The 12594-nt window shown below is 43.5% G+C and overlaps 1 protein-coding gene across 3 annotated transcripts in view; it reads right to left on the minus strand.

Annotated features, from left to right (window-relative positions):
* JAK1 (Janus kinase 1) overlaps positions 1-12178 on the minus strand; it is a 63594-nt gene extending 51416 nt beyond the window's left edge. For 2 of the 3 annotated variants that reach the window (XM_075037296.1, XM_075037293.1), the window contains exon 1: positions 12026-12178. The gene's annotated coding sequence lies outside the window, so the exon portion shown is untranslated. The remainder of the gene's footprint in view (positions 1-12025) is intronic. The other variant, XM_075037294.1, reaches the window with a different exon arrangement.
* Positions 12179-12594: the final 416 nt, after the last annotated feature.

Consider the following 12594-nt stretch of genomic DNA (forward strand, 5'->3'; position numbering starts at 1 on the left):
GAATTATCATACGAACTTCACAGAGAGGAAATACCCTGCTTTTCAAACAACTAATCAAAATCTTTCCCTGTGTCTTACAAGCTAGAAATCTGGCTGTAACCAAGCTGCATTTCTGCCTTGGTGTTTACTTCTATGCTGCAAAGTACAATCGGTTCATTTTCTCAAATGGCTAAAAGCACATAAATCGTACTTAACCAGAAACTACAAAGCTACATTTCCTTTTAAGTACGCAAATTCTGTGTATATGCAGTGGTTACCTTTAATATATAAGGTTATCTGCAGTTAAAAACAGGCTATTGCGCTTCTCTATACCATTCTAGACGCTCTTTCCATGCAAATAGAAAAAAAAAAAATTATATCCCTCATTCTTAAGGGGAAATAAGCTCAGAAAACCCCAGTGTGCTGCCGGTCTATAGACATTAAACAAGTCAGCAGTGCAGAACTTGTCACTTCCATGTCTGTGCATCACAATGACTACCACCACAATACACAACAACCCACCCAGCGAACATCACCTTTGTATCTCCCTGAATGCCGTGCTGGAAGCTCCTGGAACCACTTCTCAAGTGTCCTGAGGATTACACAGATCCCACTCAAACCCAGCTGATAATCCTACAGCAGTACTCCATCCTCACAGACTTCTGCGGCATAAAGCAGGGGGGAAGAGGGGATTTCAGCGCTCCCCACAATTTCTCCTTTCCACTCCAAAATGTGTCTTATGCCAGCACTCAGGGTGGGAGATCATCTTTGGAGATATAACATATGGAGATGTTAAAATATATTCTGCTCTGGCAGGATCTTCACCCACGTGGAACAAGGATGTTCATACCAAGTCCGTTCCACTCCACGCCACTCCGCTCCTCTAAAACCACAGGTTCTGGAGCAGAAGAGGTTCTCAATAATGGTTGTCAAAAAGGCTCATGCACAATTTTATTTTTTTTTTAAATGCACAACACGTACAGTTATGAGAACCTAAATTTCTCATTTTCTCTTTTCTTACCAAGCCACCAGAAAGCTGACTCTCAGTATCCATTGGCTTCCAACAAGGACCCATAGCCTTTTTTCCCTCCGCTCCAGTGTTCAGTGCACAATTAATCTCTTAATCTGTTTTGAAAATCTGAAAGTCTAGTGGAACAAGACATGCAGAAAACACTCTCATGAGCAAATTCACCTGAATTTAAGCAAAAAGGCCACAAGCCTTTTCCACAAAATCACCAAGAGTAGAATTCAATTCCTAACATCTGCAAAGAGAGAGAAATCTGAGTGCCACTATTTCGTTATCAATCATAGCAAGAATGCAAAAGTACACTCAGAGATTCAAGAGAGATTCAGAAAAACTGCTCTACTTTTTTTTCTTTGATGATAATAGAAGACCTGATTTGTTAAGTGTTAAACACATTGGAAATACCATACCACTTTGGTTTTGCCTCAAGAAATTCCGAGAGCTAATGGATTGTGACCAGAAGTCACTGAAATCAGGGCAAAGGACTTCATTTAAGCTGCTTTAAACTTTGTTTTCTGATAGTTATCATCACATACTTAACCTAGACTCCTGAAAAATACTTCTGACAACAACTCTGAAAGAGCCACCGTGCCATTTTAGCTAGGAATGATGAAAGCTTAATTGAGAATTACAGAAGCCAAAACCACCATTTTTAAATCTTGCAGATTCTTTTCTGTTTACTGTAACAAGAGAGCAAACAGATGTGGCAAGAGAAACAGAATAAGCATGTCAGATATTCCAATAACAAGCCATTCCTTAGTAGTAGTTATCTTTTTTTTTTTTAAAGGACTGAAACACACAAATTTAATCTGGCAATAAATCCAGCTACAGAATTAAATTAAAAATGGACGTATTGAGGTATTAATTTTATTAAACCACAACTTCCATATCACAGTCTCAGGCAGAGGCAGCTGGAGCAGGCTGCCTGGGATGTCCCCAGTTGGGTTGTTCATCTCTCCGCAGACAGAGACTCTACAGCATCTCTGGGCAGCCTGGTCCCGTGTTTGACCACCCTCACAGTACTGAAGTATTACATGAAAGATGCTCCAGCCTCTTCATCATGAAAGAACTGTTTGGTGTACAAATTAAAAGTGTTATTTGTCTTCTTAAGCATAAGATGACATTTTGCCTTACAAAAAACCAATCAGGATCAAATTATGATTTTTCTTTTCCTAAATCCAGTGCCTTTAACTTAGAACAAGATCACAGCTATAAAATCGTGACATGAAAGAGAAAAGAGCACAAAATTAATGCAAAATGAATTGGTCTGAGCCCCTCCTCCCCCCCCCCTTACTCATGCTTACACATGAAAAAATACACCAGCTAATTTTTTAAGGTCACAGCTTACAGAAATTAACGGGATCAAATGCAAATCAAACCAGGAAGATTAAACTCAGCTGTAAACTAAGAAAACCTGGTGCTGGACTCAGTATGCAAAATCAAGACAGAACTCTCCAACAGCATTTCTAAGTCATCAATTTATTGCTGAATGCTTACTACTGAAGAACACCCACACATCTCCACATTATTTGACTTCTCCGGTCAAATGCCCAATAAGGTACCTTCTCCTCCTACCCCTTTAAAAGACGTTTTATAGCTCATCCCTAATCATGGATGAGGCTGAGACAGGTGAAAGAAAGGAACTACCCCATTTTAGTACATTTTATAATGGGATGTTCATGGAGTAGACTGCTTGCTGCTCTGCAGAACTTGCCTGTATGCCATATTACGTACGCTTAAGAAGAGACTGATTCTCAAGTTAAGTCCTGAAAAATTAATCTCTATTAACGTAGAGATATAACATATTAAGCTTCTTCTTAAGCCTTTGGTTGGGGCTCAGGAAATTCTATGTCAGTGTTTGTAGGCTGTGCCCTCTTTGAGTACACACCATGAAATGCCCCACCAAAACCAGCAGAATAGCTTTGTAAGGACCATAAGTGTGTATTTGTTTACTAGATTACAATCATTATGTCAGTCTTGCCTGCTAATTAAGCTACTCTCAACTTTCCCTGTCTCTGAAAGTGAGTACCAATAGGTTTTGAAAAACAAACACCTTGAAATGGTCTAGGAAAGCTACTGATCTCCGCTGCTTTTAAAAACTTCTAAACCGTATCTAAGAGAGGATTTTCTTTTAAAGCATAATTCAGTCATTAGGACATAACCTAAAACATTTCTAAAATTACTTTGGCTGTGAGCAGAGCCTAGTGAAGTTGTTACTATTTTACTGGTGATCATCAGTCTTTGCTGGAAAAAAAGGGAAGCATACAATGGTTCAACCACAGGGAGGGTGGCAGTACCTGCCAACAGAAAGGGAGCAGTAAACACCTCGGGGATGGTACTTCTCAAGCGGTCGTGTACATATGTGCAAGCTGGCTTGGACTTGAATGCAGAACAAGTGCTGCTTAAATTGCTTTAAAAATGTGAGCTGAAATGCGTGGCACATCTTATTTCCAGGCGGAGCCATGCAAAAAAGTTGCAGTTCTAACAAAAGCCTTTGCCAGCTTCAGCAAAATTAGCAGGAAGAGACAGCGGTTTGCATCTCAGCTGTATTTTAAAGGCTGAACTCACCACAAAGCTTGGGACAAATTAAGTTCTTTATGTAATTACTCAGCTTCACTGATATGCACTGATTTGCCTGTGCGAAACTGAACTTGCGTAGAACTTCGGAGTTCACAGCATATATGTACGCAAACAAGCACAGTAGTTTACATTAACTGCTAATTAAACTTCATCAAGCAGTTAAGTAATGAAGATATAGTGGATTGAAAAAGTCCTAAGGAATTTGTTCATCAAAGAAAGCATGAAACAATCTCAAGGCATGCAATAAGGTTGTGCCAGCATAGCAGAGGTGAAGGTAACGCATGATCCAGATCTCTCTCCCTAAAGAGAGTCCTACCATAGATTTATAGGTTGGCAGGTCCTGCCCTTGTCACATAAATTAATTCTCCAAGTACACAGAGCGAGAGGGTGGTTCTATATAAATGCTTCTCTACATGCTAAATGACGCATAAAGCACGTCAATAGGTAGATGCTGTGGTGCAACTCAAGTCTAGAGAAAACTGTTTTGTGTATGCTGGGCTATATGGAGAAGTTAAAACTGCTTCCACTTAAAAGCATATTGGCATTTCTTAGGCAGGATTTTCACAACACAGTGCTCAAGTTCGCCCATCCCTGTGGAAAGCAGGGGAAGGAGCTGATGAGAAGTCTTCTGAGCCGGAACAGGTATCCATCAGAGCACATGAGTTGCTCAACTGAAGGGGTGACATGCCACAACAGGAGTGCCTTAAGATAACACTGCTGTGATCTGCAACGTGAAACCACCACGGCCTCAACGATACCCCAGCAGCACTGCTTACCTCCTCCCTCCGCACACGTGTTGTAAGCCAAGAAAAACGTGGGCTCATTTTTCACTTAATTCGACAGCAAACTTCCAAGAACACAGTGTTATTAAACCTGGAGATACAACACACTTTTATTGCAAGGTAAACTTTCAGTCAATACCAACAAAGGGTGAACAGTTAATCTGTACACAGCCAAGCTAACAACTAACATCACCAGCATCTTAGGTTTTAGTTGCTTAAGGCTGTGCTGGCACATACTGAGTATTCAGGACGTGAAAGGTGCCTTTTTTTAAGCCAAGCGAGCCCTCTGTTTGCTGATGTATCTTGCTTATATAGATGTAACTTGGCCGTGTTGCAAGTCACATGTACAGGAAGCTGAAAGGACTGTAAAACCCACAGGACTTTTTTCAATTTGGCAGAAGATAGCTGTTCTTCTTTTGCAAAAATTAAGCTCTTTAAGCCAGCTACCCCTATATGTCCTTTCACTTACCACCTGTGGCTTTGACAGTGAAATCAAACCCATGCTCCCCTGTATTAATCAATTCCACACTTATAAGAAAGGCATTCTTGGCCATGAATTATTAGTAAATTAAGTGCTGATATAAAATACCACAAGCTGATTTTTTCCAGGTGATGCTGGTGGTAAAACAAAGGCTTCCAGGTGAGAATCCCAGTTGGTAATGCCCATGCTAGTGACTTGCATCTACCTACAACACATTCATTGGGCTATGGGGGCTTGTTCTGTAATATCAGTAAACACAACCTCTACGTTCCCTTCATGAGGGCAGTGACACAGCAGCATGAACACAATTAGAAGTTTTCTTGGCAATGAACAGTCATAACCCTTCAAAAAATGGGGATTGGACAAGTTCCTTTTCTCCGAATATACCAGCACTTTCCAGAATCTGGATAAACTCTTGACTACTCCGTGTCTTTAGGGGACAGAGTTATTAACAGACTTTCTAAAAATCAATACAGAACAGTCAAAATACATTTAAGCCATTCTCTGCCTAAGCCAGGCACTTATGTTTCTATTAGAAAAACAGTTAGAAAAGTCATGAGGTATATAACAGCATTTCAGAAGAATATGGTGTCCATTACAGCCTGCAGACCACTCAAATAGACTTTACCATTAGAAAGAGTGGAAGGCAGCCAGTGCTAAGTTTTGGAATTGCAGCTGTTACTTCAATAATTAAGTCAAATGCACCTTTCTCTTCCTTCAGCTTAAGTCTTAAGAACAAGAAAGAAGGGCAGAAGATTCAAATAAGGAAAAAAAATACAGTTTAATACAAATGCAACACAAATCAATAGCAGGAAAAAGCAAAAGGAAAACAGTGATTTTGTAATCTTTTGTTTTCAGAGGAGAGGATAACTCCTGTAAACAGAGTGCTGCAGCACAGGTGATAGAGCTGTAAAGTGTCACAACAGAGGTTGATACATGCAGGTCAGGCTCACTGATTTAACTGTCTGGTTCCTTCTGAACTTTTAAACTCTCTAAATAGATGGGCTCTGGCAATTTCAAAATTATTAGCCTCTGTTTTGCCATACTTTGAGGAAAAGTGAAATACAGAAGTGTTCAGGAAGTGAAAGGTTATTTCTTGTGCGTCTTCAGTAAACACGAAAGACACTGAGTGTACAAGAAAACCATATAAAGTGAACTGCAAATGCCAGCTTATAGTTGTTCTTGATGAAAAACCTCAGAACTGAGGGTGGCAACACTTTCTTTCCATGCAGGAGGCCACCAGCTTGAGTTAAGATGTGAGCTTGATATCCTAGGGACAAAAAAACCAACCCATGCAAAATAACAGATTGAAATATAAAAGACTGAGCCTAATGCAACACTTGAAGTATAAAAGGTACCAGCTAGCTTTTCTTCCCCTTAAACATCTAATGCCCTACAAACTAACACAGCTGTATCAAAACAGCAAAAAAAACAACCAAACACACACACCCCAAAAACCAAACCCAGACAAAAAACCTGCTCTGAATTTGTTGTTATACTCTGGTAAAATTCAGAGCAGCACAGAGATGGGTATTTATGGATGGCAAGTAACAGGAAGTTATTTAGACTGTACAAGTGCCAAGGCTTTTAAGGTTCGTTTTGTTGATATATCTCTTTGTGCTGCTAGCGTCTCAAAATAAGTATAAAAGTTAGTTCTGCCAAATTAATTTCCTGAAAAACTGAGTCCACATACAAACAAATTTCTTGCAAGGTGTTCCCTCTCCTCCCTCGCTCCTCTGTCCAAGTCACAGATCTAGCATGGTCTGCTTCATTTTTCCTTACCTAAAAAAAGTAAAAGGCTTACATCTGTCCTTCCTCCTGACATGAAAGGTGTAAGGATTTTTTCCGGACCTGCTGTCTCCAGCACAGCCCTAGGCACGGTAGCTCTCACAGCAGATCTAAGTACAGCCTCCTAGGTTGAACAAGAATGTCTTCCTGTTCAAAATAACATAAGTCAATATCACCTCAATCTCAACTTCCAGCTAGTAAAATTAAGTAGTTTAAAAGATGTGAAGTGGAAAACCAACCAAGTTATTTTGACAGCATATGCCCCAGATTGAAGGGTAATTATTAAGAGTACCACTAATAAAATCAAATATTTCAATACCCTGCTAAATTCCAACCGGGCCACCTGATTAGGCAATCCAGACTCCGCTCAGTCTTCAAATAGCTGGAAACGACAGGAAACAAAGCACTCAAGTAAGAGTTAGAACAGCACTTGGTGTCCAAAATTGCTACAAACTTGCATTATATTCATGTATTGGTGCCTCAACAAGCTGCGACCCCTCTCAGATCCACTCCGCAAACAAGGGAGATAGCGTACCGCACCCTGAGGAATGTGCAAATTTTCCTTTAGGAGTTTTCTCCTGGAAGTATGAATAGCAGTTGTCACTTAGATTTTGCGTTCAAAGGGAATTAAGCCTTTGGGGACTGAGGAGGGAATGCAGCATTTCCAGGAGAGAGTGGGGGAGAAACATGTCGAAGGAATAAACAGGTTGTTTAGCCAAAGTCAGGCACTTTGTGGCCAGGGACACAGCTGAGATGGAAACACCCCAGGGCTTCTAAACCCATCGAATGCTGCATTATATGCTTATCCACCTGCAGACTGATCCCTTATCTTTGTGAACCTTCCTGCTCCCTCCTCCAGTACACACACAGGCAACCCAAGTCTTGACTCATGGTAAATCCTACATGCTTCAAAAGTCAGAGAATATAGCATTAAATACTGAAGTTATTCAATTTATTAGTAGACCCTCCTTTATGTAGCAGACCGGCTTCAAAGATGTCCAAAAAACTTCATAGAGCAAAGCTACCAGATACATGCATTTATGACGGTTGAGCTTCTTGAAGCCAGTTGCCTTGTAAAAGCTTGTTCTTTACTAGCAAGCCCATGCTGCTACTTTGGGAGCTCCATAGCTACAGCAGAACAGTGACTTGGTATTTCTGGAAGACCGTTTGTTTACTATCAGAACTGCTGACAAAGCAGAATCAATAGCAACACCAAGCCACTTACTGCAAGACAAACAATTTTCCTATTCTTTAGTAGCTACAACTGCACTTGTTCAGAATCTTAACTCTGCAGGTAGGTTCCTCCTCAAACAAAAACTCCCATCTGATTTTTCCCAGGCTTTCACCACTACCTTGCTCCATAGTTCAGGATGATGTATACATCCTTCACTTTTCCATCAACTACCAGTTCTTTTCCTTTATTTCCTATCTTACCTTTCACATCCTGCAGGGGTAAAAAAGTCTAACAGAACAATTTTATGGGGCAGCTGTTTTAAAGTGTAATCATAATCACTAACATGCAGAGAACCATATTCGTGTCACTTATCAACCAACTCACACGGTATCAGAGGATGATAAAAGGTAATGATGTGCAATTTAAGTGGTACACACTATACTTTTCCAAGTAGAAGCTGTTCTTACAGTTTCCTGTAGCTCAGGTTTTCTGTCAGTTATGCAACTTATGGTACATTTATATAACCAGTTCAAGGAAAAAACCAAGAATTACTCTAGCCAGCAAAACCATTTGTAGTTTTATAAGCCCTTCAGCATGAAGAAAAATGTCAGGACTTGTTCCTTAAAAATCCACCTGTTTTCAGCAGGCCAGGACATTAAAACCACTAAATCACACTTCCTCACTTGCCACCCCACCCCCCCCTCCCCAATTTCAATCAAGAGAAATTGCAACCAATTTGCCCAAGAGAACCATCATCAACTTCTTTTTCCAGTAACCTAGTACTTTTTAGCATTGTTTCAGTTTTTGGAAGGATCAGGTGAATGGGGAAAACAAATACTGGTCAGGGTACCTAAAGCCCTACTAAAGATATCAAGTGAGGGAGCAGAATAATCCCCCCTAATCTTGCCACTTCATGTACTGTACAGAAACTATAGCAACAGATGGAAGTAACAATTTAGCTGCCAAACACCCAAAATGCTGTTCTTTTGAGATTCCACTTTCCTTCTTGATGAGGTTCAAGCTTATTTATCTCACCCTACTAGCAAAACTGAGCAGTATCAGTCCATGAAAAAGCTTTCTTTGCAAAAGGCACACTCTGAGTATTAACTGACTGAATCATGTGCTTGAACTGTAAAAGCCATTTTCTATCAATTCAGCAAGTGTTTGCCATTTACCAATACCTGAAATCTAATTGCATTTTAAGTGCTTTAGAGATCTAGAGCAACTCTGAGTGTGTTTACAGGAATAATGCCCAATCTTTAAGAAATAGCAAACTGTTGGACAGGCTACAAAAGAAAAAATTGAATATTGCCATTTTATCGTCCAGAAGAAAACATTTTGTCATTTTTAATTGGACACGAGACACATCAGGAACCAAGACTCAACTTGGTCTCTCCATAACCTGGCTTCTCAGCGTGCTTTCTGGTTCATCGGGTCTCATAACAATACTTTTCACAGCTAAATACAAACCAATCTTAAGGCTTTGTTTTTATGTGTAAAAGCTTTGATCTCTCGAAACAACTCACACCAAACATAGCGTACAGATTCAAGGATTCTCCATTTGGGTTTGTGCTGTATTTTGAACCTCTCTTCCTCATACCTCCCTCATGGGCAGCAGCAAGGTGCCAAGAAACCTGAGGCCGGTTCTGCAGGTAAAAAAGGTGTTTCACCTCCAACTCGAGGGAGGATGGGGAGGTACGTGGTAGGAAAGAGGTGAATTCTTCCTGCCCGCAACAGTGGGCATCACTGTCAGGATGCTGCCTACGAAAACGGAAACATTTTTCCCCTCTACACAAAAAAGGGAAGCAGGTTTCTGTGAATTCAGTCTTTTATTTGCAATACACTGAACTACTACAGAAGTGTCTGTCTAAACCTACTGAATTACTATCACTTATTCTTCCAACCAAGAACCCTGGGTTACTTCTAGACCCCCAAAGAGGTAAGGTAAAAGAATTAAAGCAAGTTTAAAATGCATTCTCTGTTTCGACTAAGGAAAAAATGAGTTTAAAAGGTACGTTCACTTAATTCACTGAATCTGTCCAGTGACTGTTCACGTACACTTCAGCTTTTTGCTTTGCAATTGATACAGGTTTGCTTTCCACAGCTTTTGTGTTAAGATATTCTCTCCAGATCTTGCTTCTCATTTGTTTTTAAAATAAACTCATTGAACAGACAAGTCAATTTGGACATACAGAAACAGCATATGCTTGAACAGTTCAAGATTTACAGAATCCACCTCTCAAAAAAGGCCGCTCTGAAATGAATTCTGAAAGATTTTTGCAGTGCAGAGACTTCCAGGGGTTCACAAACTTAAAGCTGCTCCAGTTCTGCGTTTATATTCTTGTGCAAATTTAAACCCACTCACCCTGGCTTTTTACAAGTTTTTCACCTAACATTTCCCAAAGGTCAAATATTTGCAGTTTTGCTCTGTACGAGCATAGTATAGTCTCTGTTCCACTGGGCTTTGGTGCAAACGGCTTGCAGATACTTAGACAAGTAAGATATTTAAGGAGAACTGAATCACTAAAAATAAATTGACCAAAACACTTGTAAAATCTGCCTGCGATCGCTAACTTTTAACATCGCAAATGACAGCAAGAGACTGATGTGATCTGTTGTTTGCTCAGAGATGAGCAGCATGTCCTTAGCTGGCTCTGTACTTCAAAGCACCTGCCTCGGTATCACCTAGCACAAACCCAGATCAAGGTGCAACTTCCTGTGTGTTTTAAAAACAAGTACCAGGAGGAAATGCCTACCACTCCCCATATATGGTCAAAACTGAACTTAATACCGAGCTTCAGCAGCCGTGAATAAAATGGTACCAACGTACATACATTCCGCTCAAGAAAAAAACTGCAGAGAATCTTCTACGAGCAAGAGTTAAATTGGGCTAATTGGAGTTAAGTTTAAACAGCAATGCAACTTTGAATTATTTCCATCTTCCCCCCGCAAAACACAACCACAAAAAAAAAAAAAAAAAGAAAGAACAAAACACCAAACTTTCTTGCGCTGCACTTACCTGCCCTCCAGGTCTCTATGCCTCAAAATACACACCCCCCCATCCCTAATCCATCGGAGCAGCCACCCCGTTAGCCACACGCTTCCCCAGCATCACCCCATCCTCCTTCTAAGCACAGACTCGAAGTCTCTTTAAACAGAGCTGGCTCCAGCCTCTCCTGCCACACCAAGCGACTGCCATGTTGTCTTTCTGCCATCAACCGACACAGTTAGCAGCGGGGCTGACATGCTTCAGACTTTTTATGCAACCCGGTTCTCCTCATATATGAGCTTTCTACGTGCATTTTGAAAATCCCACCTCAACAGGATTGTCCAAATGACGCAGCAAATGTTTTCCCGCACACGCGTACAGCAGAGTTGTATTTTTAGGTGTCTGGAGAAGGTGGAAAGCAGGCGCAACGTGCCAACTGCCAGGTTACCTGCTCCGCATCCCTGCTTGTGCTTTCGGGTGACAAACATCAAACCAACAGGTGACCTGCCTGCAGGGCGGCTGTCACCACCCTCAGGGGAAGGAGCACCTACAGAGAGGGATGTCCGAAAAGCGCCTCTATCCTTTATACAGCAACAGATGCCAGACTGACAGCTGGACCCAATCAATTTTTCCAAGCCCTTAATTTGCACAGAAGTGCAAGGCAGCAGTATGGCTAAACAGCTCCTCTTGCAAAGACGGCCGAGGGGGGGAGGGGGGGGCTCCGAGCTCACCCGTAAGCCCCTCGCAACATTTTAAAAACTTAATTTCACCCATTTCCACCAGCGGGCAGAACCGAAGTGATTTTCATTCCGGTTCCTCCTATCGCCAAAACCCGGCCTCCCCCGCAGGAGTCACCGCTCGCCGAAACGTGGCTCTGAAAACCCCTTCCCAGCCCTACACTGCCCGCGGGGGCTCGTCGTTTGTCGTCGTCGCCGTCGTCCGTCCGTCCGTCCCCCCCCCCCGTCTCCGCTGAGGAGAACCCAAACGGCACCGCACACCCGGGCCCGGCCGCCGCGCTGAGCCCGGGAAGGGACCGACGAGGCCGCCGGGGGAAGCCCTGCGCCGCCGGCCATCTCGGGAGCTTCCCTCAGGGGAAGAACCCGCCGCCCTCACACACACACCCCCCCCCCCCCGGCTCCCCTCGGGCCGGGGCCCGGCTGAGGGGAGTTGGAGGCGGGGAGGACAGACACAACGTTACGCCGTAGCCCGATACTCCGGCCCCACTCACCGCGTCCGTGGCTGAGCGCCGCTCAGCCGCGGGGCTGAGGAGGCGGGAGGGGGGGCGGCCCGGCCCGGCGCAGTCCGAGAGCGAAGCCCGCGATCGATCGGCAGCGGCAGGGCGGCGGTCCCGGTACGGCGGCGGCTGTGGCGGCTCCCGGCCTGCGGAGCATGCGCCGTGCGGACCGAGGGTGGTGCGTCGCCGCGGCCGCCCCTTCCCGCCTCCCCGCGCTGAGGGGGCGGGTGATGGCGGCGGGTTTCGAGGCGTGAGGGGCTGCGAGGGTACCGCTCCGCCGCTGAGGAGATTTGTCGGCCGGCGGGGAGGCCGCGCACGGTAGGCGGTTCAGCCCCTCAGAGGACGCCGAGCCCCGGCGGGAATAGCCCTGCCTAGGCGGCGGCGGCGGGAATGGGGCGGTTAAAATGGATCTGTCTCCTGGCTGGTTGTAAAGTGAGGTAAAGAGTGGAGCGGGTGTGGTGGGAGGGCAGCCCAGCGACCGGGTCGGCACACGGAGGTTTAACAGGAGGGGCTTAAACCAGCCCGTCAGCCAATTTGTGTTCTGGCAGGGCTCGGACGGCGCT

This window comes from Buteo buteo, chromosome 10 (assembly GCF_964188355.1).
Source record: "Buteo buteo chromosome 10, bButBut1.hap1.1, whole genome shotgun sequence".
In the NCBI taxonomy this organism is placed as follows: Eukaryota; Metazoa; Chordata; class Aves; order Accipitriformes; family Accipitridae; genus Buteo; species Buteo buteo.